Below are 22,968 nucleotides of genomic sequence, written 5' to 3' on the forward strand. Positions count from 1 at the left end.
ACAAATGTCTCCAGTGCTGAGATGAATTGTTGACTTTGGACAGTTCCTGCGTACTTACCCAGATAGTTACTTTAGAAATGTGAAACAGAAAAATCCTGTTCTATCTCCTGGCTACTGAGTCCTGAATCACTAACACTGACATCTGTGACTCTTCCTCTTGATTTCCTTGAAGCTAACTACTCCTCTGCGCCAACCTCATGCCTCTATTGCATAATCAAGTCCTGGACCTGACCTAATGAGACCCCACCAACTATCTCACTGATCTAACCTGACTCTCTCCAACTACGCCCAACTTGTACTAACTAGCTGACAGTCCCTCCAAACTTGACCCAACTACTCTCCCTCTTACCTACCGACCACCCCACCAATCTTCAATCTGACCCATTTCTAACACCACCATCTTATCTACCTGCCACCTTATCACCTGCAGCACCTGCTACTTTACCCATGTGCCATCTTAACCACTTATCTCACTCACATATCCATTTCACTCACCCATTCATCTTATGTTCTATCTGTTCACTTATTCACTCACATTTGTGAGAAGATTTGTAGCCCGGGTGCTCGTTGTTGTGGTTCTGTTCGCCGAGCTGAGAATTTGTGTTGCAGACGTTTCGTCCCCTATCTAGGTAACATCCTCAGTGCTTGGGAGCCTCCTGTGAAGCACTTCTGTGATGTTTCCTCTGGCATTTATAGTGGTTTGTCTCTGCTGCTTCCGGTTGTCAGTTCCAGCTGTCCGTTGCAGTGGCCGGTATATTGGGTCCAGGTCGATGTGCTTATTGATTGAATCTGTGGATAAGTGCCATGCCTCTAGGAATTCCCTGGCTGTTCTCTATAGCTGGTCGTGTCATTTCGTGGCTAGTTGGTGTATCCTTAATAGCCACACACGCAGATGACAAGCAACATGAGTTCGACTGGGACAACACTACTATTATAGGACAAGCCAAACAGAGAACAGCCAGGGAATTCCTAGAGGCATGTCACTCATTCACAGATTCAATCAATAAGTACATTGACCTTGACCCAATATACTGACCACTGCAACGGACAGCTGGAACTGACAACCGGAAGCGGCAGAGACAAACCACTATAAATGCCAGAGGAAACATCACAGAAGCGCTTCACAGGAGGCTCCCAAGCACTGAGGATGTCACCTAGACAGGGGATGAAACGTCTGCAACACAAATTCCCAGCTTGGCGAAGAGAACCACAACATTCACTCACAGTCACACTGAATATTATTTGAGCACAGCCAGTGTTGTAGAAAATGGGTGTGTTTTCTGTGTAGATTCTCTTCTGCTGCCCTCTGCATGCTTCCTGCTTTGAATGAGTTCTTCTGCATTGTGGATCAGAAATCTGACCTTTTCAAAGTATCCAGGTAAGTGGGTATCTCTCTGTTTGATTGAACGCAGCAGTTCCCCCACTGATCAGAATACTTGGCCAATGTAATATTCCTTGGAAATATCGTTTTGCTTTTATCATGTGAGCTAATCAGAAGAGGCTCCTGGGGTGTGGGAAATGATCCACGTTGTCCAAGGGCTCACCATGGATTTTGATTTTTGGGAGACAGTATTGTGTAGCTGGGCTGGCTAGTAGAGAACTTCAATTTTCCAGACTTTTAGTTTGAGACCCATTCTCTCATACACCTCAATGAATGTGCCAGTGATAGTTTGTAGCTCAACATCTGAGTGTCCACACATGCAAGTCAGGATGAAAGGCCAACCTTAAGGAGCTAATAGCCAGAATTGTCAGCCTGATTGGTGGGCAACTCTACAGTCCCAGCAGTTTTCCCTGAAGTGTTGGAGGTAGAGGGTGACCTTATAGAGATTTATAAAATCATGGATAGGATAAATAGACCAGGTCTTTTCCCTGGGGTGGGGAAGTCCAGAACTAGAGGGCATAGGTTTAGGGTGTGGAGCAAAGATATAAGCGGGACCTTATAGGAGATTTAGATTTCTGCATAAATGAACATAAAATTAATGTTGGCTTGCTTTATCTGTAATATATGCATGCCAATATGGGGCATAGAAGCAAACCATTTAACCCAATAAGTCTCTACTGGTATCTATATTCCACATGATTCTCCTCCCATTCAATCTACCTCCTCTCAACCTTTCAGTGCATTTTTCTATTCCCATTTTTCTCTTGTAATTATATAATTTCCTTTTGAAGGCATCAAAATTAATTGCCTTAATAACTTGCTCCAGTTTGGGCCGAATTTTATTCTACACTCTCCTGTACAACTCAGGAGGCATGGGGTGAGAGTGAGGGTTGGGGGAGGCAGGGAAATAGCTGCCTCTGCAAACATCATAATCATTATACAGCCAATAGCTTGAGGTGGGATACTTACCTTACACCAAGACCAAGTCCCATCTCAGAGAACTGCCAGCCAATCAGAGAGCCTGTGCCACTGGGAGAGGTGGGCACTTCTGGCACTGTAGTGAGATTGAGAGGAAGGCATTTAACATGAAAGTGAGTGTGAAGTGAGTCTGGGGTCTCAATGGCCAGGTTGGTAGGCCCCAGTGAAGGCATGTTGAAGTTGTGGATTTGGTTGGAAAGTTCATGGAGGTTGGGTAAAGCGGGAATGAGCCATACCTTGGGTGGTCTTTGATGGGAATGGGGCACCTACTAAAGAGGCACCCCTCAGCTCAACACCATTGTATTGGATGTTCTCATGATTGGTCATCGCCCAAAACATTAATTCTGTTTGTCTCCATGGTTCATAAACTGCTATGTATTTCCAGTATTTTCTCGATTTACTTCAGAGTTCCGGCATCTGCAGTACTTTGTATTTGTATGTTGAATCCATACTATATATGCAAACTGTTGGGAGTACATATCTATAATTAAGAATAATATTTAAAAAAAAAGTAAGGCATGGAATGGTTTGGATAATTTCTGAATTAAATATGGTTTTCTCAAGGAGTGAGATCAACAGCAAGCCACAAGCTATTTACAGAAACATCAAGTGACTTGGAACTGAACAGCCAAACAAAGCTTTCAGGGAGCTAATTGATGGGATATGTTCTCTTAAATGAAACCATACTTTGAGTACATCATTCAGTTTTGGACACCTTATTTAGGGAAGGATGTTAAAGCCCTGGAGAAAATGCAAAGGAGATTTATTGGAGTGATGTCAGGAATTAGGGATTTTAGATACAAGGAAAGATTAGAGAAATTGGGCTAATCCTCCTTTGAGCAGAGAAGATTAAGAGGCAAACTTATTGAGGTGTTCAAAATTATGAACAATTTTGACAAAGTGAAGAAGGATATTCCCTTTCCAGTATTTGGTATGTCAGTACCTAAGTGTCACAATTTCAAGATTTCAGCAAAAAAAGCTAAGTGTGAGATGAGGAGGAACTTCTTTATTCAAAGAGTTGTTAGGACTTGGAATATGCTGCTTGGTAGACTGGTGGAGGCAGATTTCACAGGAATTTTCCAAAAAGAGCTGGATATATATTTGGAAGTAATGAATTTAGAGGGTTTTGGAGATGGGGCTGGAATTGGGACTAGATGCTTAGCTCTTTCTGAAGCCAGTATGGACATAACAAGTTGAATGGCCTTCTTCTGTACTGTAAAATTCTATGTTTACATTTTAGAAACTTCGCTTTGAAAAGATTAGGGGACATTCTGGTCCTTTTGTATCCTTTACTGGACTTATAATTCTATTTGTAGATTGAGGGAATTAGGAAGAAAGACACCAGAGAAACTGCAAGAATGTCTCCTGGATTTCTCAGTAAAGTTCCTGGGAACTTGATAGTATTTTCAAATTGTGAAATCTGAAAAGCTGGACTGTTCTAAAGACTTGAATCCGCCTTGATTGCAATCAGAACTGAAGTTCTACCATCAGTCTATGGCTGTCCATAATTTGACTTAGGTGACAAGAAATCAGTGGACATGAGAAGATATCACCTCTTTACTTTCTTTCTGGAGCTTTGCCTTTTTATAAAATAAATCATATCAGCAGAGATGTCCTTTCTTTTGTTTGAGTATATCCATGTTTGGAATTAGGGGAATATATTTTTAAGTCTTGATCATAACTTAGAGGTTGATTATTTTGCATCCATTAAAAAAGCCTGCTAAACATCTTTTTCCTTCTGAGTAGCAGTACAAAAGAAAAGCAATTAGCCATTTTGGTAATTGAACAAGCAAATCTATACCAATGATCTAGCTAGCGGAATAGTGGGCCATTATTACCAATTCATTTCTCCCATCACAATCATAGAGTCATAGGGATGTACAGTATGGAAACAGACTCTTCAATCAAACTCGTCCATGCCGACCAGATATTCTAAATGAATCTAATTCCATTTGGCCCATATCCCTCACAACTCTTCCTATTCATTTACGCATCCAGATGCCTTTTAAATGTAATTGTGTCTGCCTCCACCACTTCCTCTGGCAGCTTATTACATACACACACCACCCTCTACATGAAAGAGTTGCCCTTTAGGTCCCTTTTAAATCTTTTCCCTCTCACCTTAAAGTTATGTCCTCTGGTTTTGTACTCACTATCATAGGGAAAATACTTTTCTATTCACCCTATCTGTGCCCCTCATGATTTTATAAACCTCTGTAAGGCCACCCCTCAGCCTCCGGTTCTTCAGGGAAAACAGCCCCAGTCTAGATAGCCTCTCTCTTTAGGTTAAACCCTCCAACCCTGGCGACATGCTTGTAAATTTTTTCTGAATCCTTTCAAGTTTAACAACATCTTTCCTCTAGTAGGGAGATCAGATATAAATGCAGAAATCTAAAAGTAACTTAACCAAAGTCCTGTACAGCCACAACATGACATCCCAACTCAAGTCACTGACCAATAAGCCAAGCGTACCAAACACTTCCTTCATTTCCCTGTCTACCTGCGACTCCACTTTCAAGGAAATATGAATCTGCACCCTAAGATCTATTTGTTTGGCAACATCACCTCAGGACCCTACAATTAAGTGTATGATTCCTGTCTTAATTTACGTGAGCAAAATGCAACATCTCGCATTTATCTAAATTCAACTCCATCTGCCACTCCTTGGTCCATTGGTCCATCTGATCATGATCCGGAATAACAAAACAAGAAGAGATCTAAAATGGGAATTAAGCATGATGTTTGTAAGAATTTGCCCTACTTATAATCACAGGCACATCAGCTGAGAGCATGTCCAATGGATACATTTGGAATAGCCCATTGTTTACGCTGATGGATGTGTCAGTAACCAATGGGCACAGATTTAAGCCAGAAGCTATACGAAGAAACAATTTTGCTGAATGAGCTGTTGTGATCTAAACTGTATTGCCTGAAATACATTGAAGTAGATTCAATGATAAGTTTGAAAAGGGGAATTGGACAAAAACTTGACAAATGAAAGTTTACAAGGCAATGACGGGAGAATGAGAGCAAGAAAAAACAGGATACTAGTGCACAAGTTGACACAAATTGAAATTTATACTTACAAACTCAGCTATGGCTTGATGGATAGTACTCTGACATTTGTGGATTGGGCAAAACAAAAACTGAGTCATTTTTTGAATTCACTCATGGGATAGGGGTGTCCATGGCTGCACCGGAATATACTGCCCATCCCTAGTTGCCAGATTGTGGGAGTCAACTGCTTTCTTGAACCGCTATAGTCCATATGCTATAGGTAGACTCACAATGACATTCACAGGGGAGTTCCAGGATTTTAACCCAGCAACAGTGAAAGAATGGAGTTATATTTCCAAGTCAGGATGGTGGGTATCTTGGAGAAGAACTTCAGATGGTGCTGTTCACAAATATTTGTTGCTCTGGTACTTGAAAGGTGCTCTCTAAAGATCTTTTATGAAGTTCTGAAGTGTATCTTGTCAATGGTAGACATTTATTGAGCATCAGTGGTGGGGTGACTGAATAATTGTAGATGTGATGTCAATCATGTGGGCTGCTTTGTCCTGGATGGTGTCAAACTATGTGTATGTTTTTGGAGCTGCACTCAAGAAGCTGGAGCTGCTACCCAGACGAACTTCAGCAAAGATGTCCTGGAGCGGAGATGACTGTCCTCCAACAGCAATCATCCTATGTGGCCGGTATAACCCCAACCAGCAGAGAGGTTGCCTCAACTCCCATTGATCCCAGTTTTGCTAAGGGTCCTTGATGCCACACTCAGTTGAATGCAGCCTTAATGTCAAGAATTGTCACTTTCGCATCACCTCTGGAATTCAGCTCTTTTGGCCATGTTTGAACCAAGGCTATAATGAGGTGAGGAGCTGAGTGGCCCTGGCAGACACTAAAGTGGGTGTCATTGAGCAGGTTGTTGCTAAGAAAGTGCTGCTAGATAGCATTGTTGATGACACCTTCCGTTACTTTACTGATGATTGAGGTAAAACTGATGGTATATTAATTGACTGGGTTGGATTTGACCTGCTTTTTTTACGGTACAGTACATACCTGGGCAATTTTCCACAATGCTGAGTGAATACCAGTATTAAAGCTGTACTAGAAAAGGTTAGCTAGGGGAGAAGCAAGTTCTGGAATACTATTGCTGGAATGTTGTCAGGGCATTTGTAGTATCCAGTGGCTCTAACCATTTCTTGATATCACATGGTGTGAATCGAATTGGCTAAAGACTAATATCTCTAATGATGGGGATCACTGGAGGATGTCAAGATGGATAGTCTACTCAGCACTTCTGGTTGAAGATTGTTGTGCATGCTTCAGCCTTATCTTTTGCACTGGTCTCCCCCATTATTGAGGGATAGATGTTTGTGGAGCAGCCTCCCCCAGTGAATTGTTTAAAGTCTAATTTAAACTCTGATGCCCCATGCATTTCTGAGGGAATACTGCACTCTTGTAACTGGAGTCTTTTGGTGAATTGTGAAACCAAGGCCTTTGCTGTTCTCTCACTGGACACATTAAGAAATGTCAATGCTACCACTTGAGAAAGAAGCAAGGAGCTTTCCCACTGCACAGTTATAAAGTAATTTTGTATTTAATTTGGTGACAAATCTTTTTCTGACCGCAAGGTGTAATTTATTTAACTAAACCAGCTATTTTTCCTGAAGAAAATCCATGCTGAAACCATGCCTTTGTGAAGAAAACAGCTATTTATTATAGACCAGCAAAATTGACATTAGAATTTAATTGCTTAGAATTTTAAAAAATCTAGTGCTTATGATTAAATTCAAATTAGTTTAATCAAAACAGGTTCTGAATTCCCCAAATTTCCCTTTGGAAATCAAATGTCCATCTTAAACTAATCTTATATCACAAGCTATTCACATGGGTTAGCACAAACTGTTCAGGAAGGTGCCAAGAATTTTGATGGATGGTGTTGTGTTGTAGAATGCCTTTCTGTTGTGAAAATTTGTTTCAAAGGCAGTTTATAAGGTTACATTGAGACACTAAACTTATGATGTAGCAAGCAGCCAGGATGATCTGACAGGAAAAAGGAGTGTAGGTCAGGGTGATGTAGTAGGGAGGGGGTGTCAGGGTGATGTGAGGGAAGGGGAGGAATCATGATGATGTGAGGGGAAGGGGAGGGAAGGATAGTGAAGGGTTAGATGACACGAAATGGAGGGGGGAAAGGATAAGGGTGATGTTAGGGGAAAGTGGTCAGGACACAGCATGTGATTCTAGTGCACACAGTATGAAGCTAGGTCTCTTTCAACTATAAATTCTACGTTGCTTTTAAAAATGTTTTTAGCACAACTCAGTTAGTGCTTATTAATAATGGGTTCTTGCAAAAGAAAACTTCAATTTTGTTTGACCCTTAACCTGCTTTCTCTTAATGTTCATAATCTTTATAAATGGGAAGGTGCTTGCTTCGCTTCTACTGTTGAGGAATCATTTTGGTTGCTATGGTGATCCATCCTCTACTATCTGATATTTTGCAAAGGACCAATTAACAATTCTTTCACATTTTAAGAGTTTGTCTCCTTCAGACATCCCAAAGCTGCTTTAGAATCAGGCTTTACGTTATCCGATTATTTTGTTCCCAAGAGTATCTTAGCCAGTATGTATTTTTTTATGATATTATTTGATCATATCATCTGGCTGTTGGCCTCATTGACATATGTGGAAGCTTACTGTGTACAATTTGTTGCCATGATCCTTCATTTGAAACACTCCTGAACTTGTGAAAGGCACTTTAAGAAATGGAAATTCTTCCACCCCTTGTTCCTTGCTGTCTTTATCCTTTCTGTATGTCTCTATATCCTTGGGTTGCTAAATTTAACTGTTACAACTTGGCACTTCAAACTTTATTTCCTTGATGATTGATTATTTAGTTTTGAACATCTTTCACCTTTATGATCTTGCTGTTTGATTTATTCTGTAAAGCAGAACTATTTATGGAATTCTTTGTGTGAGAAGATCGTCCCTTCACGTGCAGTCAGAATCTGAGTTTTACTGTGAATCACCTTCCTGTTACCTGGAAGCTCCATTACAGAGTTGATGTTTGCTCAAGTTTCTCTTTATCCAGGACTGAGACTTGTCTATATTCAGTCTCAAATGAGAATGTGATGAAGAAATAGAGAAACCTTCATGTCTGCAGCTAGACTGCTGCCCCTTCCAAACCAAAGATAACCATCATTTAGAAGGACAAGGGCATGGGAACAGCATTAACTGGAAGTTCCCCTCCTAGCCATTCACTATCCTAATCTGGAAACGTATAACCATTTCTTCAGTATCACTGGGTCAAACTCCTGGAACTTCCAGCCTAATAGCTTTGTCTGTGTTCCTACACCAAGTGGACCCTAGCAGTTCAAGAAGGCTGTTCACCACCATCTTCTCAAAGGCAACTAGAGATGGGCAATAAATGCTGGATTAGCAAACAATGGCCACATCTCATGAACAAATTAACCAAAAACATGAAGATGAGGAACTTCTGAACAAATAGTAAGGCTGTGAGACTAAGCACAGGGTTAAATGGTTGGTCCTGTTCTTATGTATCTACAGAGACAGAAAAACAGACAGAGTAAGAGACAGTGACAAAGAGAGGGATAGAGTGACAGACAGATAGCATGAATGGCAAGATAGAAACAAAGTAGAGTGATGAACAGAGACAAAGCAAAAGATGGAACGTACAGTTCTGTGAATATTCAGTCATGATTGTAGTGAACTTTGAGCAGACTATAGGAGATTGTATAGCCTTCTGTTGCTCTGTCTGTTTACATTCAGCTGACTAGACATTGAGGTATGAATTGCCACTAGATTCTCATTCTCTGCGGAAAGAGGTGTTGCCCAATTTCACTCCTGAATGGTTCATTCTATTATGTCCATTCTCCCTTGTGATGGACCCACCAACTAGCAGAAATATTCACATGCTATTTATTCTATCCTCTTTTTATCTAAAAAAGAACTTTGATCAAATCACTTTCTAAATCCTAGAGAATGCACTCTATTTTACAATCCCTATTTTATAAATTTTAACATATTGCATCCAGATACACTGCACTGATAGCGGGCCATGGCATCCTTTCTGAAGAATTCTGCCCAGACCATCCACAGTACTCCAGGTGTGGTCTAATCAGGGTTTTGTCAAGCTGAAATGTGACTTCTCTGTGTGTTTATAAGGACCAACAATCCTTTAGGCCTTTTGATTAACTCTCTCTTTCTCGTCCCATCTCTCCATCCATTTCTCTACCTTTCTATATTTTGTTGTCCTCATCACTGGCAAACATCTTATCTTGTGTTGTCAACACATTTCAGGATTGCATTTCCTGACCAATATGATTAATATGTAGTTATACCAGGTCCTCATAACTGTGTCCTCAGAGTTGTCTGTGAACTGCAAATTTGTATCAGCTCATTTTCATGTGTTCCAATTTAAAGATATGTAGCAGCACTGCTTTGTGCTTTGAACAAGCTTTAAGGTTGGTTTCTTTCATAGTTATTGCTGCAAGCTATTAAAATAAAAAATGATCAAGTTATCAGCTAAAAACTTGCATACAAAGAGGATAAAATATACTTATGGAGAAGTAAGTTAGTTCAGTCTCTACTTTTATTGATGGGTTGTTAGTTGGTTGAGGATTCTTTTTATGAAGTGAAGGGGTTGAAAACTTGAAGTTAGAATTCAGCAGCTGCCATGAGGTATACAATTGAAACATTGTAGGTTGCTCCCACAGATCAACTTAGTCTGGACACAGACCCACTCATTGTCTTTTAGTTGAGGTAATTAACTTTTTAACTGTCTCAACCTTTAGCATGGATAGCTCTCAAATTGTCAGTTTATTAGTGAGAAGGGAAGAGTCATTCACAACTCCAGGGGATCCATTGTCAAGAGTTTTCTGTTTAGTCTTGGGAATGTTCATTACATCTCTAAATGTCCCTTGTGATGCTACTTGAAATAATTATAGTCTGCTGCTGATACAGGTCATATAACAATGATATTCATAACTCTTTGTTAAAGACAGATTAATATTCTTTACATAACGTATACCATAATTATGCATTTGTATATTGATATTTACCCATGTTTTTGCTTCCTGTCCACCAACCAACTTTCTATTGTGCTACTGCATGAAGCTAGAGCCTGAATACTCAAACATAACTAGTGCCTCATCTAGTTAATCATTATCTGAAAATTAATATATACTGGGTCCACTGCACTCACATTGTCCATCCAAAACGGTATTAAGTTTGTCAAAAATGACTGGCTTTTAATGAATGTAAGCAGGCCATATATGGTTAATTTTAAAAACTCACTCTTGAGATATTGGTGTCGCTGGCTGGGCCAGCATTTAATGACCATTCCTAGTCACCCTTGAGAAGATGCTGGTGAGTTGCCTTCTTGAACCGCTGCCGTCCATGTGCTGTAGGTTGACCCACAATACCCTTAGAGAGGAAATTATAGGATTTCGTCCAGTGACAGTGAAGGAACAGTGATACATTTCCAAATCAGGATGGTGAATGGCTTGGATAGGGACATGAAGGTGGTGGTGTACCCATGTATCTGCTTTCCTTGTCCTTCCAGATGGAAGTGGTTGTAGGCTTGGAGGGAGGGTGCTGTCTAAAGATTTTTGGTGAATTTCTGCAGTGCATCTTGTAGGTGGTGCGCACTGCTGCTAATGAGAGTTGGTGACAGAAGGATTGGATGCTTATGAATGTGGTGCCAATCAAGGGCACTACTTTGTTCTTGATGTTCTCAAGCTTTTTGAGTGTTGTTGGAGCTGCACCCATCCAGACAAGTTGACAGTATTCAATCACATACCTAACTTGTGCCTTGCAGATGGTAGATAGGTTTTGGGGAGTCAGGAGGTGAGTGAATCGTTGCAGTATTCCTAGCCTCTGACTTGATCTTATAGTTGCTATGTTTATTTGGTGAATCCAGTTGAGTTTCTGATCAATGGTAACCCCCAGGATGTTGATACTGGGGAATTCAGTGATGCTAACACCATTGATTGTCAAGGGGTGGTGGTTAGATTGTCTCTTATTGGAAATGATCATTGCCTGGCATTTCTGTGGTGAGAATATTACTTTTCACTTGTCAGCTCAAGACTGGATCTTGTCCAGTTCTTGTTGCATTTGAACATGGACTGATTCAATATCTGAGGAGTTGTGTATGGTGCTGAAAATTATGTAATCAATGACAAACATCCTCCACCAACCACAGCCATCTATGTGCCAGATATGATTCCAACCAGTGGAGAGTCTGCCCCCCTGATATTCATTGATTCCAATTTTGCCACGTTTCCTTGATGCCAGACTTGGTCAACTGTGGCCTGTCACTCTCACCTCACCTCTGAAATTCAGCTGTTTTGTCCATGTTTGAACCAAGGCTGTAATGAGGTCAGAAACTGAATGGACCAAACTGGGTGTCACTGAACTGGTTATTGCTGAGCAGGTGCTGTTTAATAGCACTGTTGATGACATCTTCCATCACTTTGCTGATGATCAAGAGGAGATTGAATGGGCGGTAACTGGCCAGGTTGAATTTGTCCTGCATTTTGTGTATATGTCATACCTGGGCAATTTTCCACATTGTTGGGTTGTTGCCACTGTGGTAACTGTACTGGAACAGCTTGGCTTGGAGAACAGTAAGTTCTGAAGCACAAGATTTCAGTGCTATTGCTGGAATGTTGTTAGGGCCCAGAGCCTTTGCTCTATCCAGTGCTTTAAACCATTTCTTGATCTCACATGGACTGAATCAAACTGGCTGAAGACTGGTATCTGTGGTACTGGAGATCACTGGAAGAGGCCAATTGGATCATCCACTTGACACTTCTGGCTGAAGATTGCTCCAAATGCTTCAACCTTATCTTTTGCACTAACATGCTTGAATTTGTACTGTTTAGTAGTTTTACATTGCTTTGTAGATTTCCATTGTTAGACTAGGCTATCTGTGGTTATCTGATTGATCATTTTCTTTCAACCTCGTTGGAAGAAGTACTTCACATCATCAGAGCTAAGGCACCAATGTATTTTGCATATTTCAAAGAGAGTTGAGGAACTGATGTCAGATTTTTTGCTTTTTTTCTCTCTGACCTCTGTCAATTCTTCTTTGCCCTTTATTTACCATAAGTTTTAAAGTTCCCATTTTCCTTGTTTTCAATTCTCATGTGGCCTCTTCCCTCTCTTTCTTTGTATTCTATTCCAGACTCATAAATCTCAGAAATATCAGCACTCTTCAAATTCTGGTCCCTTGAACATCTCAATTTTAATTATTGCACGATTGGTGGATGCGTCTTCAGTTGTTTTGATTTAGATACCAATCATGAAGAAATTCAAATTAAGGGTGCCCAAGGGGCTAGAATTAGAGGAGCACAGAGATTGTGAAGAGTAAGAGGAATGGAGGAAATCATAGAAATGAAACCATGGAGGAATTTGAAATCAAGAAATGAAAGTTTGACTCTGTGCCAATGCAGGCCAGTGTTGTTCTGAGAGGGAACACTGTCTAAATTATAAAGGACTAAACAGTTGCCATAACTTATTCTGTCTTTTTTTTTCAGTAGAACAGTTGACATCTGCCTGATGTACGTTTAATGGATCTCAGTGATGATACAAGATTATGTGTTAACCAGTATTACTGAAGTTGGAGGTGTTGGTATTTTATCTATTATGGATGCTGTCAAAACTTGGTTGAACATCTTCAAATAAAAGTCCATGCAAATTAGACATTGCCATTTGTGTAAGAATTTGTGAATCAGTTAAGGGGAGTAGGGTGGTAAGACAAATTAACACTTGTCATAAAAGATGTATTTTATTGGCCTTGATGCTATGCATGCTTCCTACACCCAGTCTCAATAATCCTGTTCTAACTCCAAACTGCAAAACTTTTGCTATTACTGCACTACTGTATTTTATTGTTTCATTTCATATTATTTTGGTCTTCCTCATAGTCTCTGAGTGAGTGCCAGTTAGTGTTAAATTATGGGTGGTGGTGTAGTGTTTATTCACAGCCACTGGGAATCTGTCCAGACAGTTAAATTAATTTTACATTGGACGCCTTACAGCCAGCAGACAAAGCAGCGTGATGAGAATTGGTATCATGTCTTTGATTTGATTTAGTTTTCAGAAGCAACTGCAGCCAATTTTTAAAATGGAGGCTGTTTCTTTGTGATGTTCAAAATGGCTCCCTGTAACTGCCCATGTGGAATCATTGTTCATGTATTCAGCTACCAGGTAAGATGAAGTCCAGGTAAGATTTACTCAAAACACTTGTCTGGTCTCCATCAGCAGCCCAGACTGCATTATTGTTTGCAACCTGTTGCATTTTTTTTAGTGACTTCTAATGTAATGTTATGGAATGCTGAAGGGAGAATTTAATAAAGAAAGTTAACAAACCAAAGACAGATTTATTGCATTAATTGTCAGCTGTGTCCGAAGAAATGCAATTCTCACTTTTGAGTCAGCAGGTTGTGGGTTTAATTTGGACACAGAACTGGCTCAAAGGTAGAAGACAGAGGGTGGTGGTGGAGGGCTGTTTTTCAGACTGGAGGCCTGTGACCAGTGAAATGCCAAAAGGATCGGTGCTGGGTCCTCTACTTTTTGTCATTTACATAAATGATTTGGATGCGAGCATAAGAGGTACAGTTAGTAAGTTTGTAGATGACACCAAAATTGGAGGTGTAGTGGACAGCAAAGAGGGTTACCTTCCTTTATTGGTCAGAGTATTGAGTACAGGAGTTGGGAGGTCATGTTGCGGCTGTACAGGAGATTAGTTAGGCCACTGTTGGAATACTGTGTGCAATTCTGGTCTCCTTCCAATCGGAAAGATGTTGTTAAACTTGAAAGGGTTCAGAAAAGATTTACAAGGATGTTACCAGGGTTGGAGGATTTGAGCTCTAGGGAGAGGCTGAACAGGCTGGGGCTGTTTTCCCTGGAGCGTCGGAGGCTGAGGGGTGACCTTATATAGGTTTACAAAATTATGAGGGGATGGATAGGATAAATAGACAAAGTCTTTTCCCTGGGGTTGGGGAGTCCATAACTAGAGGGCATAGGTTTAGGGTGAGAGGAGAAAGATATAAAAGAGACCTCAGGAACAACTTTTTCACACTGAGAGTGGTACGTTTATTGAATGAGCTACCAGACGAAGTGGTGGAGGCTGGTACAATTGCAACATTTAAGAGGCATTTGGATGGGTATATGAATAGGAAGGGTTTGGAGGGATATAGTCCAGGTGCTGGTAGGTGGGACTAGATTGGGTTGGGATATCTGGTCAGAATGGACGGGTTGGACCGAAGGGTCTGTTTCCATACTGTACATTTCAATGACTCTTTGGCTCTATGACTTGAGAACAAAAATCAAGGCTGATGCTGTCACTGCATTGTTGGAGGTGCTGTCTCTGATGCCCCATCTAACTCTTCAACTGACTATTGCAGAATCCTTGACGTGTTACAGCACAAAATGAGGCTGTTCAGCCCTTCATGATTGCTCCTGTTCTCCAAATGAGTATCATGGCTTAAGGAACATGCATGATGATATAAAATATCCAAAAAGATCCAAGAATCAGATTAGATTAGATTCCCTACAGTGTACAAACAGGCCCTTCGGCCCAACCAGTCCATACCGACTCAGACCCATTTCACTCTAACCAATGCACCTAACACTATGAGCAATTTAGCATAGCCAATTCACCTGACCTGCACATCTTTTGACTGTGGGAGGAAACCAGAGCACCCAGAGGAAACCCACGCAGACACATGGAGAATGTGCAAACTCCACACAGACAGTCACCCAAGGCCAAAATCAAACGTGGGATCCTGGTGCTGTGAGGCAGCAGTGCTAACCACTGGGCCACCATGTTTTCTTGTTTTAAATCTTGTTTTAAAGTTGAGACAGGGAGTTCTGTCTGGACAATATTTATGGCTATATCAGCATCTCTCAAAAACTAGATTTTCTGGTCATTCTTGTTTGTGGGAGCCTGCTATCCATAAATAGATGCTGTGTTTTCTGCCTTACAATAATGACCACATTTCAAAAAATACTTCATCGGCTGCTTTGAGATTTACTTTGGCTATGAAAAGTGCCATGATAATGCAAATCTTTAGTATTTTATATATAATGTTCTTAATGACCTCAGGGCAAAGTGTCTTAACAGCTGATAGTTTGAAAGGTAGTGGTGTAGTGACTGGAACCAGGGCCAGGTAGATCTTATTGACTATGCAATCCTTGATTGAGTTTATTAACCTGGGCCAATGAGGAAGCACTAGCTATAAATACAGCTCAGGGATTCAGAAAGCTTTCTCATTCTAGGCACTGGCTTGGAGCTGGTTGGTTAGAGCCCCATGTATTCTATGCACATAAATCAAAGGTGACTTGGTGATGGGATACTGGCCTTTGTGCAGTTATTTCAAACAGCTATTGCTATAATTTTAGATTTGTTCACATGATGTGGACGTTGCTGGCTAGGCTGTGATTTATTGCCCTGGAAAAGGTGGTAGTCATCTGCCTTCTGGATCAGTTGCAGTCTTGAGGTGGGGTGGGGGGGAGGTGAGTACAGACAGTTTCAGTACTGTTAGGAAGAAAATTCTTGTTTTTTTTATCTAGAAATAGTAAAGAAATTATATTGATTCAAGTGTCAATTGTGTGTGGCTTGGAGGAATTTTGCAGATGGTGGTGCTCTAATCCCATTGGCTGCCCTTGGGTTCTAAGTAGCAGAGGTCAAGAATTGGATGGTGCTGTCAGAGGCCTTGGTGATGTACTGTAGGGCATTTTGAAATGCGCTGTTGACATTCTGTGCTGGAAGCAAAGGAAGCCAATGTTGAAAGGAATGGATTAGATGCCAATCATATGGTGCACTTTGCCCCAGATGATGTCAATGATTGTTTGAGCTGCACTCAACCAGTCAAATAGGATACGTTCTGTTACAGCCGGACAGTCCATCACACCCAGCTTTTTAAATGCTGGACAGATGGGTTATTAGGCTCAGAACTTCGAGGCTCTATTCTGCTTATTTATTCACTGCATTTATATACTGGTCCAGTACAGTTTCTGATCAATCTCCGTCCTCAGGATACCAATAGTGGAGCATTCAGCAATGGCATTGAATGTCAAAGAGAAATGGTTAGAATTTCTCTTGTTGAATATGGTTATTATTTAGCACAAATGATACTTGCAACTTATAAATGCAAACCTGGAAAAGTACAAGTCATGCTGCATCCTATTTCAGTGTCTGAAAGCTTGTGAATAGTGCTGAACATTGTTCATTAATGATTGCACATTCTCACTTCTGATCTGCTGATAGAGGAAAGGTCATTGGAGAAGCAGTTGAAGATGCCTGGGTCTAGGACACTTATCTGAGGAACTTCTGCAGAGGAGTCTTTGAGTTGATATGACTGATTTCCCACAACAATCATTCCTCGTGCAAGTATGACTTGAACTAGTGAAGAGATTTTCCCCTTATTCCAGTCGATGCTAGTTTGGTGAAGGATACTTGATGCCACACTCAGTCAAGTGCTTCCTTCATGCCAAGGGCTGTGACCCTCATCTTTGGAGGTCAGCTCTTCTCCAAGTTTGGACTCAGAATTTAATAAGTCTAGGAGGTGAATGTCAATCAGCAGATTATAGTTGTGCAAGTGCTACTTGAAAGCAATGTTGATGTGACCTTCCATCACTTTATTGATCAATGCATGTCAACTGATGCAGAAATTCGCTGGGGTGGAATTGTCCTTTTTAAATAAATGGTACATAGCTTGACAACACATTGCTGGGTAGATGCCAGTGTTGTAGCTTTACTGGAATAGCTTGATCAGTGATGTAACTGATTCTGGAGTCTCTGGTACAGTTGCTGGAATGTGGTCAGGCACGTAGCGTTTGCCCTATCCATTGTCTTCAGCCATTTCTTGACGACATGTGGAATGAGTTGGCTAAACTGTTATCTGTAATGCTGGTGACCTTAGAATAAGGTTACGATGGATCATCAACTTCTGGCTGAAGGTTGTTTCAAATATTTCAGCCTTATCATTTGTACTGATGTATGGATTCTTTCATAACTTACAATAGAAATATTTGTAGTTTAATTATTCAAAACCATTCACAACTGGATGTGGCAGGATGCAGATTCCAGATCTGATCTGTTGGTTATAGACTAGTTGGTTCCATCTATCATTAGCCGCTTAAACTATTTGGCCTGCAAGTAGCCTTATGTTGTACATTGATCAGTTTGACACTCCATACTCAGACAAGCCTGGGCTAACCTTGGCAGGATCTCCTGCATTCTTCATTGAATGTAGGAAATACAATAGCTAATTTCGAATGATTATTATAACCACCACTCTGCAGTAAAGCTGATATTAAAATAATAGTGTTGGTACACATGATGAATAAGTAGAATTTTATGATCATAGTTGGTTCATCTGAGGTTTTTGCAATGCAGTGTTTAAGTGACTGGAATGTTGTCCATGAATTTTCACATAATTTCAAAGAGGAAGTGAAAAACAGCAACCTCAAAGTGAATTTCAATCCATCTTTTGACTAGATTTGGAAATCTTGAAGTGAAGAGATTTTTCTGATGTCTTGCATTCAGATCCCCTCTCTGGCATCATTTTCTCTTGCTCTTACTCTCTACTTTTTATGCATTTTGAATGTTTCCTTTCACTATAATTGTGTTGTCATGCTGACATGGTACAACAATTAGCAAATGAAGAATGGTAATGCAATGCAGCATTTGATCCATTGAATCAGCTTTTAGAAAAAGGGTTGAACCTTGCCTTTTTGGCTAAGTCTGAATTGTGTTGGGCTTTTTGCCACTTAGCCTAGTGAGCTCTTTATCAATGACCTGTCACACTCCTATCACATCTCTCACTTTTGATTTTACCAAATGTCATTCTCTGAAAAACTCGCTATTCTGCAGATATCCACTGAAAGACCAGCATCCCCTATATCTGGGTCATCTTTGAAAGGTGATGGTGGACCTTGGCAACACTGACATTCTGAACTTTCCTCCCTGTTGATGGATAGATTCTGAACATGGTGGAGAAAGAAAAGAAGGAACTGAGATTCTTTGGCAAGAACCTGGTGGACGGGTCGGTGCAAAGGAGAGGAATCCTCTTTCCAGAGGACCAGCAGAGAAGGTTACATCACCAGACTCTGGCAGTCTGGTCTGAGGTTGCCACCATTTCTCAATGCTGTATCCACAGTGTGGGGCAACAGCCAGCAATACCTGAAAAAAGGTCAACGAGCTTCTTCTCTAAGCCAAGGTAAGTGGTAGTCTCTCTTCTTTCAGTTACTTCACACTCTCTCCATCTGTGACTGCACCCACCTTGAACCAAGGCTCATTCTTTACTACTTTCTGTCTTCCCTACAATATCTCTCTCATACCCTGATCAACCAATTCTGACACCACTAACCCTGCACTGTGTCCTCACTTCCTTGAAATATCTCACAATTTCTCTCCCACTTGCACTGGCACCAACATTCATGCCACTCTCTTCCAATTCATTCACAATTTCCCTTCTTGTTAGTGCAGATCAGCCCTTAACAGTGCAGTGCAATGCCATACGGGTGGGCATGAGGGTGACTGACATTTGGCTCCTCATCCCCGACAAGGAGAGAATCCCATCCCTCCGGTGAACTGTGGGATCACTCCTGCAGGGATGCCAAGACATCTATGTCCTGTCAATTAAGTGCCACTATTTATTTCACTGCCACTAACACAGTAACCCCACTGTCCATGTCATTCTTTGCACACCACTTCTAACCACTTCTAACCACATGTTCCCACTCTGGAGTCTTTCACAAACAGCCAACATCTCTCTGATCTCTGATCTCTGTGGAGTAACACCTGGCTCTCTCAAAAGCCAGCTCCTGCACCTTGAGATGAAAGTGCTGAGGCCTCAAAGGAAACATTGTCAAGACTGCCTTCTGCACTCTTCACCGGCTCCGATACTGACTCCTCAGCGGGAATGTTAGGCTTCAAGAGTGTGGGAACACAATGTGGTGAGCACCCCACTGCAAAGAGCTCTGCAGCTGGCTGGAAGAAACACGCCAGGCTACTGGCACTGTTGGAGGCAGCTGCCCAGTGCCATGTAGAAGAGGACCCTGTCATGTTGGTAATCAGGGGCATGATTTACATGCACAGGGAGAACGGGGTGGGGCACTTGGCTACCTCCATGGCCTGGCTGTAGGATGGATTGGCATTGTTACACCATCCAGAATCACCTAATGATCACAAGCAGGGTTCCCTGGATGCAGGTGTGCTTAGAACCCACTGACAAATTTGAAAACAAGCTAAACAATGAATGTACACTATTGGATTATGCTGACACCTTTTGCTCCTGTGCCCCAAAATGTAGCTGAGCTGTCCACCAGTGTTTATGATGGGGAGGTGTAGCACACAGAGGAAACGCTTTAGGATGGCCTGGGCAGAAGGAAAGTTAAATCCTGTACAGTACCATAGATTTTTGTAAGTCTTCTTTCTCCTTTAAAAGCACTAACAATAATGGGAGTGGCAGCTCTAACAAGTCATTTACACTATCCAAGCCAAGCATGGGTGCAGCCATTTTCTTCCTCACTTTGCACTTTTACATTCCAGCACAATGGAAGGTGAGAGCCCTCCTCAGCTAGTGGCCTCCAGCTTCCTCTTGAACTTGTTGGTGAGCCCCTGATCATCTACCCTCACAGACATCCCAGGTCCCAGCCAGCCCAGCTACCTCTCCCAAACATATGAAGGGACCATGTCAAATGTAGTCTTTCATTGCTAACTCCTACCACTCTATGAAGCAAGGATGCTCTTGACTGTGGACCGACCCAGCCCCTCCATGCATTACCTCTTTCCCAGCCATAATTTACCTCTTTGCAGACACTGTTGCCGTCCCTTTCCCTGTTGTAAACCTCCTTTCGTAAAGCCTGCCATCAGGGCCTGGAACACTAACTTGCTGACTCTGAATCTTATTCCCTTGGCTACCTGCCTGACTGACGGGTGCCTCCATAGTCTTCAGTGAAGACTATACCCCAGAAACTGAGACTTAGCTGCTTGCTTGTGGTACATACAGTGTTTGCTGTGTAAGCTGCTGGAACATGGTAGAGGGATGAGATTGGTGTAGCACGCTACCACACAGCAAGATGTGTGCTTTTTTTACTGAGGACTGGAGCCCTTAGTAGGGATCTTTCTGGTATCACTGGAGTCAGGGAGGGTCCCAGAGGATTAGAAATTTGCTAATGTAACCCATCCTTGTTTAAGAAGGGAATAAGGCAAAAGATAAGAAATTATAGTCCAATTAGCCAGACCTCGTAATGGTAAGAGTTTGGAGTCCATTGCAAAGGATGAATACTTGGTAGCGCATGGGAAAAGAGGGCAAAGTCAGCATGGTTTCATTAAGGGGAGGTCATGTCTGACAAAACTGTTAGAATTTTAGATTCCCTACAGTAGGGAAACAGGCCATTTGGCCCAACATGTCCACACTGACTCTCTGAAGAGCAACCCACCTAGACCCATTCCTTGAACTAATGCACCAAATTACCTAATCTGCATATCTTTAGACTGTGGGAGGAAACAAGAGCATCTGGAGGAAACCCACGCAGACACTGGGAGAAGGTGCAAACTCCACACACAGTTGACTGAGGCAGGGATTGAACCCAGTTACCTGGCACTGAGGCAGCAGTGCTAACCACTGAGCCACTGCCACCTCAATTGTTTGCAGAGATAATGAGCAGATTAGAACAAGGACAGCTAATGGATGTTAGTTACCTGGACTTCAAGAAAGCCTTTGACAAGGTGTTGCACAGGAGGCAGCTGAGTAAGATAAGGGCTTTTGATATTAGAGGCAAGGTACTAGCATGGATAGAAGATTAGTTGTCTGGCAGATGGCAGAGGATGGGGATAAAGTGTCCTTCTCAGGGTGGAAGCCAGTGACTAGTGGTGTTCCACAAGGGTGTGTTGGGACTGCAACTTTTCACATTACACATGAAGTAATTGAGGACATTCTGGCTAAGTTTGCAGATGTTCCAAAATGGATGGGCAGGTGGTATTGAGGAGATGGAGAGGCTGCAGAAGCATTTGGACAGGTAGGAGACTGGGCTAAGAAGTGACAGATGAAATACTGTGGGAAAGTGAGGTCATGCACTTTGATAGGAAGAATAGAGGCATGGACTATTTTCTAGAGGGAGAGAAACTCAGAAATCTGCAGGACAAGGGGATTGGGGAGTTCTAGACCAGAATTCTCTTCTGGTAAACTTGCAGGTTGAGTCAGTAGTTAGGAAGACAGATGCAGTGTTGTCATTCATCTCAAGAGGACTTGAATATAATAGCAAGGATGTACCTCTGAGGCCCCATAACACTCTGGTCAAACCACATTTAGAGTATTGTGAGCAATTTTGTGCCCCACACCTTGAAGGATGTATTGGCTCTGGTATAAGTCCAGAGGAGGTTAACAAGAATGATCCCAGGAAATATGAGGAATGTTTGAGGACTCTGGGATCATACTCGACGGAATTTAGAAGGATGAGGGGGAATCTAATTGAAAGCTACAGAATACTGAATGGCCTGGACAGAATGGACGTTGAAAGGATGTTTTCATTAGCAGGAGAGTCAATGACCTGAGGGCACACCCTTAGAGTAAAGGGAAGACTGTTTAGAGTGGAGATAAGGAGAAACGTCTTCAGCTAGGGAGTGGTGAATTCGTTGCCACAGAGTTGTAGTGACCAGGGCATTGAATACATTTAAGACAAAGATAGATAAATTCTTGATGCCAAGGGGATCAAAGTTTACAAGGGGAAAGTGAGAAAATGGGGTTGAAAAACTGAACTCATCCTCAGAAGAATTCATGCACTGAAAAAAAGTTTTTTCCTAGCGATATCGAACATCAAAGAAAGTAAATACAAAAAATTTCATGTACTCACCCCCACACTCCGAATTCCTCGACTGTTCCAGAACCTTCTCGCGACCTCCGGAACTGCTCGGGCACATTGCCCATGCGGCCACTGCAGCCACCACTGCTGCAGCAAACGGTGACGTCACGTCTGCCCCCAACGCCGCACGGAAAACAGCCACCACCAACCATGCAGCCTCTGTGATCGCTGCCCAGACAACTGCCTCCACGATCGCCAGGAAGACCACCGCCGACAGATACCGGCCACCGGGACCAGTGCCGTTTCTGCCCGGTGTGCCATTTCTGCCCCCAGTGACATCACTCACCTGCTCAAGGACCACGCCACCCCCACGTCGATCTCTGCCCCCACTCCCAGCTCCAGCCCCACACCAGGTCCTAGCTCCCACCCCTGCCGTATTTTCATTATCCCTCCAGACCTCCCCCTCTCTGTGGATAATGATCAGTCCTCAGCAGAGGCCTCACTTTCATCCCCCACGCTCCTGGATCAATGAATTCGACACGCGGCTAGATACCCCCTCTCTGAGGATGAATGATCAGTCCTCAGCAGAGGCCTCACCTTCATTCCCCTACGCTCCCGGATCAATGAGTTCGACACGCGGCGTGACATTGAACATTTCTTCCGCCACCTTCGCCTCCATGTCTATGTCTTCAACCAGAATTCCCGCCCACCCTCTGACGACCCCTTCTTCCGCCTCCAACACACCCCATCCACCTGGACACCCCGTGCTGGCC

The 22,968-nt window shown here is 42.2% G+C and overlaps 1 long non-coding RNA gene across 1 annotated transcript in view; it reads left to right on the forward strand.

The window, feature by feature from the left end:
• Window positions 1-1,209: 1,209 nt before the first annotated feature.
• LOC122558038 overlaps window positions 1,210-22,968 on the forward strand; it is a 59,192-nt gene continuing 37,433 nt past the window's right edge. The window contains exon 1 of the long non-coding RNA XR_006314014.1: window positions 1,210-1,378. This is a non-coding gene — a long non-coding RNA (uncharacterized LOC122558038). The remainder of the gene's footprint in view (window positions 1,379-22,968) is intronic.

Source organism: Chiloscyllium plagiosum, chromosome 16, assembly GCF_004010195.1.
Source record: "Chiloscyllium plagiosum isolate BGI_BamShark_2017 chromosome 16, ASM401019v2, whole genome shotgun sequence".
NCBI classification, from domain to species: Eukaryota; Metazoa; Chordata; class Chondrichthyes; order Orectolobiformes; family Hemiscylliidae; genus Chiloscyllium; species Chiloscyllium plagiosum.